Source organism: Pholis gunnellus, assembly GCF_910591455.1.
Source record: "Pholis gunnellus genome assembly, chromosome: 19".
Classification (NCBI taxonomy): Eukaryota; Metazoa; Chordata; class Actinopteri; order Perciformes; family Pholidae; genus Pholis; species Pholis gunnellus.
Genome location: NC_136546.1, coordinates 20,198,243 through 20,204,242, shown reverse-complemented (window position 1 = coordinate 20,204,242; position 6,000 = coordinate 20,198,243).

Here is a 6,000-nt window from a genome sequence, read left to right as displayed (position 1 = left end):
ATTCAACATGATATAAGCTAAAAAAAAAAAAAAAAGCTGTTTTGTCAAATGATTTTTATTTAGTTATTTACAGTCTACAGTAACTTTTATATATAATTATTATGTCCCATCTAAGTGTTCGCCCACACGCAATATGAATCAACATTCATCCTAAAATGTGTGTAAATGTCACGGAAATGCATCTGATAATTCAGGCAACAGCACAAACGTCAACCTGCTGGCGGCGCTAGAAAGAAGCATCATCAGTTTTCAGGGTTCATCCTCTGGGGACCACAAATGACAATGAAAATGTTGTTCCTGTCCTGTTGAGATATTTCTCTCAGGATAACTGAAAACTTACTGGAGGAAACATCAGTGGATCACTAACGTCAGCAGGGTTCATCCTTTAGGGATCATGAGTAACTGTACGAGGAAACGTCATAGGAGGGTTTTTTTAGGGTTCATCCTCTGGGGACCACAAATGAAAATAAAAATGCCGTGCCAGTCCTTCAAGTGGATGTTATTTCCCAGATATTTGTCAGGATAAATGAAAACTTGCTGGTGGCGCTGGAGAAAAAGTCAGATGATCACTGAAGTTCGTAGGGTTCATCCTCTGGGAACCACAAATGACAATGAAAGTGTTGTGCCAGTCCATGCGATGTTGAGATATTTCTCAGAATAAGTGAAAACTTTGACCTGCTGGTCAACCCTGACCCAAAAATGAAATAGAAAAATAAAACAAAAGAGTTAATATAATAAAACAGTAATTAAACAATCAAAATTTTATAAAAATGTTATCAACATTTTATCAACATTTTATCAAAATTTAATCAAAATTAAATCAAAATTGATAACAAATGAAATACAAGGACACCAACACCAAGACATCAGCATCAGTTAAATGCAGGACTGTGATATTGTGACATTATTACTGGTAGTAACGTATTATTTGAGTTCTTCCTCCTCCAGATTTTGGGGTACATCACGATGTTGTAGTGTCGTGGAAACAGTTTGTGTTTCAGCCTCCGTTGACTCATCAACCCCAGACTGTGTTATCATGAGTAAGCTGCTCCAACACCAGCGAGACCACGACCGACCAGACTTTCCATGACTCGTCGTGAAGAGCTTCCACTCACGACCACAAGGCCGGTCTCCTTCCACAGCAGAGATGTTTCCGAGCTTCGCTGGATGTTTTCACCGTCAGTGGAAACTTTGTTGTTTGGAAGTGAAACGTGTGGACGTGACGGGATCGTGGCACACGGTGGAAAGATTCAGCGTTTTTATCAAGTCAAACGCATGAGATCTTGAAGACTTAAGTCTTCAATTTTACTGCTTACCATTATCATAATCAGTCTGTGAAGAAATAAATCCCTTTGACATTTAGCATACAGAAAATAATGTTATTATTGTGTTGTTTTTAATTTATTTTAAAGAATTGAATACAAAAAAATGGCATTTAAAGTGTTACAATTCTTAAATTTGGTTTAAGATCTGGACTTAAGTTTGTTAAAAGATTCAACTCAGTTAAAGTAGAAAATAATATTAACACACAGCATGAAGGGGACGGTTTTATCCTTTGAGGACATCACAGCAACTTATGTTCAAGCGTTAAAAACAGATTTTGACACAAATGATCAGAAGGTTTCACACAATCAGCTGCAGCCTGCAGACACAACTCCTCCTGGCAGAGCGACTGAACGCAGTAAATGATTGTGAGTCTCCGGCACATTGAACCACTTCTCTGATGTTTACGTGTTCTCCACCATAAATCCTAAATGTCCTTTTCTCAGAAGAGACCTTCTTCCAGAGAAAAGGATACGTCAACAAACTCTCTGCTGCCACGTTCGTTGGTCAGACTTTCTCAGAAAAGAGAAGAACCTCTTGTGCTGTTGTTTTTATAAAGAACCATAAATGCTTCATGCGATCTCAACGAGCTGCTTTACATCACTGTGACATAAATAGTAAAGTATTAAGAGCTTTTAATGTGGTTCCAGTGATGCAATGAGCGTAAAGGTCGGCCACGTCTTCACTTTGACTCAAACTGTTGTTAATGCACGCAGACTGAACCGGTTAATATAAAGTGGTTCACGTGCAGGAGACACTGATAATTGGCTCTTTAGTCGGTGGAGAGCTGCCAAAACGACCAATAAATGCCGACTCGTCACGCTTTAACCACTCAGCCAATCAGAAAGAGTCTCACTAATGCTGCGGACACATCGATACCAAAACTACCAAGCTATCTGTGTGACTGAAGCTCAGTTTAGTGCACGAAACAACAAAACACGGCCGCTTTTCAATAACCTTGCCCCGGACGTTACGGTCATCTGTTGCATTTTTACCCCATTTTAAAAGAATTTGCTTGACAATTGAACGGAAACACGACAACTGAGAAGTTCTATTGAGCATTACAATGTCAGCAACGGATCCTACAAAATAAAGGCCATCCAGATCCTACAAAATAAAGGCCCTACAGGTCTTTCAAAATAAAGGCCATCCAGATCCTACAAAATAAAGGCCCTGCAGTTCTTAAAAGGCTACTCACCACCCAGAAAGCCAAGTAGACCAAAAGCATTCAGCTGTTACTTCAGTCCAGCTGATCATCCAGCTGAGTTTCTCTGACAGGAAACAAATTGATTTTGTCTTCATGAAAACATCCAAAAACTCTCCGACCATTCCCGCTGATTTACAACCAAACGTCTGTCCAATAAACCATCTTTGATTTAGAAATCTTGCTGGTCAGTGTGTGGTTTTTACAGTCTGACCAAAGAAAACAAACTGTAGAGGCGATCACTTCCTGACACGGTCAGATCGACGTCCTATTCAAACCGCAGATCTGCTGGCCGTCCCTCAGAGATGACATCACAGCCGTTTCTGTTGGCTGAGTTCAAAGCTGAGAATAAATAGCCAAACGTTTGGGGTTTTGAGGTTACAGATTTACCCCTAAACATGAAGCCAACATGTCTTACATGTTAAGAATCTGAGTTTTTCAACATGTCTTACATGTTAAGAATCTGAGTTTTTCCGACGATGTGCAGGTCGTCCTGCTGAGAGACGAGCTAACGTTAGCTTAGCTTGTTTCTCTGATAACTTGAGATCCAGACATCCAAAGATTAAAATCCTACATTTGAGTTAAAAACTATCAAGATATTAACAGTGAATCATAGAAATGTGGCTTGAAAGTCAAGTCAGGTCACTAGCTTTACTGTTAATTTGCTTAAAATCACAAATTTCTCAGGTTTGTAAATTGTTGGAAACATAACTGATAATGTAAGAACAAAACTCAACTACGTATTTAATGTTAAGGTCTAGTTGTTTTTAGACATTTTAATGCGTAAAAGTGATATTTTATCTTTCAAATAAAAGAAGTGGTCCACATTTCTGTATTTAATCACAGTCTAAGTTCAGGTTTGTTACATTATATTTCCTCTAATACATTGCAAAGATAAATATTCTACTTTTTACTTTCAACACCTTCCTTGTCAAACTAAAGGAGAAGCAGAACTGAACTCTGTCTTCACAAAACCATGTTCCCATGAAACCAAACTGAATTCTCGATTACGCTTCGAGGAAAACGTATTGAGTCCCGGATTACAGCTAAAGTTTTTAAACAGAAACAATCTGAAACAAAATCTGAAACAAAGCAAAGCACACTACTACAGTGATTATGTTTGACTTAGAATTACTACAAAATTGAAACTAAACAAAAACGTAACAAATACGAATAGTTTCACGCAGGACACTGACGGATGTCTCCTGGGTGAAAGTCCTGTGTTTTGACCCATCCGCCCTCCACTCTTGTAGACTCCACAGACTCTTTTGCAACTTATTTGTGATACGCCAAAAGAAAACCTCAAAATCTAATTCACGAGGCAGCTTCATTGCGTAGGAACATCATTTCTAGGAGCCAGGAGCCGGACTGAGACGCGCTCTGATGTCGAATGCGTTAAAAAATCACATTCAAACTGAAAAGTAGGCCGAAAAGAAGCCGCTCGGCTTACAGTCCAAATCTGCTTGATTCCATGTTATTGTGCGCTACGTGGCCTGTCGTATTCAATCTCGTAAATACACATTTAAAAGAAAAACAGTGTTGCTTTGTGGTGCTAAAAAAAACAAATCTGATTATCACCTTGTAATCTGCTGGGATATTTCTGGCGATGTGAGCGTATCAGTGACCCTCTCCCGCTGTGTCGGACAGCGACAGAGCAAAATATACAATCAGCATCCAGTCCGCCTGCTTGTGTGAAACCTCCACTGATTCCATATTTCCCTCATTAGTGTGCGGCGTGCGGGGCCAGGTCCATCTGCCTCCCATTAAGAGCGGCAGCCAGAGAGGCTCGACTCGCTCACACAGACCATGAGAAAGCCTCCGTTCAAAAACAAAAAAGTTTCCCGTTCGTTACCTTGGTGTCATGGAAAGTTGTCGGACCGGAGAGGTTTTCTTTCCCTGAGCAAGACTGACACCTACAGGTAGAGCTGGGAACAGCAGAGGGTCAAAGGTGAGACAAGATGACGATACATCATGTAAAGTTAAGTGAGATCCAGTCCTTAGATTTGTAAAGATATACATAGGAAGTGAACAGTTGTGAATTCCTGGGAATCAGCATCACACATGAAGAAGAAAGCTCATAAACGGCTGTATCTCTGAGGGATGAAGGCAGCTTGGACACATGTTCTCAGAGATGAACGTTGATGTTTGTTTCTGTAGTTTCCCTCTTTTTTTATACCGTCAATTAAAGTTCTTGTTGACTTCAACAGAGGAGCAATAGAACATTACAAACTGGCATGAGATGTTCATTCTTGGTACCCGTCTACTGAGCATCAGTGATATTGGTGACGAGAGGTGCCTGCAAAGAGCTCAAAGGATATTTAAAAGACAAGACACCCTGCTGCCGTCTGGAAGGAGATACGGAGGTATTAGCAGCTGAACCACCAGACTACACAGCAGCTTCTTCTGACTCCTAAATGCATCCTCCTATGACGAACATATGATGGAGTCTTTTTTTGTGTGTTTTTGTGTTTATTTATGTAGCAAAATGGGACGACAATCTGCATTTTGTTGTGCAGCCCTGCTGTACAAAGACAATGAAAATATCCTTGTAATATAAGTGCCTCACGGGGAAATAAATCAATTAAATTAAATGTTCATATAAAGAGCGTTCAGGATCCCTTACACAGTTAATTCCATCATGTAAAGGTTTTCGACCTTACAGGAGTGAACATTGTGAGCCTTCTTAAAGCGGCTTCACGCTCACTCACACAGGTGTTTTCAGTTAATCTGATTGGAGCTCTGCTCAGGTTGAATCATGTTGATCATGTCGTCTCTGACAGCTGCACCGAGTGAGGGAGCTGTCAATCAACCAGGGACGAGGTCTAATCAGGCAACGAGTGAAAACACCTGTGTAGGTAAAGCTCGGTCTGACCCCCCCCCCCTCCCCCCCAAAACCTTAAACCCTGATCCCTCAGGGACTTAACGGACTTCATCTGGGAAATGGCTTGAGAGGCTGCAAGTGCTTGAAATAGTCTAAATATGTAACATGACGGCACTTAGAGTTACCATGATTACACCAAAACACGTTATTATCACTTTATATTTTTTACTCCCTGTTTGAGTCTTTCAGGCTTTTGCAACACATTTAACCCTTAATGGTTCTGTGTTTAATATGCCAGGCTGAACACACGTCATCTTCTGTGTTTACTTTTTTTTAACACCGTTAAACACCCTGTGTTTATGGTCACATTGCTATGAATTGTGGGTAAATCCCATTTTGAGCCCTTTATGAACACGTTAAGGCTCACGCTCCCACAAAGTCCTCAAGACTTTAGTTCTGTCTCTGTCTGTTGGAGGGCTCTCTCTCAGACATCATGAAGCCGTTATGAACACTTTCCATAAGACTTTGCCCGAGGAAATTATTATTTACTATTATTACAACCCATTCGTATTTACACCATTTTAAGCCCTCGCAGCTTCTCACACTCAACCGTTTACCAGCTGACGTCGGTTTAACTGGGATCAGGACAGGG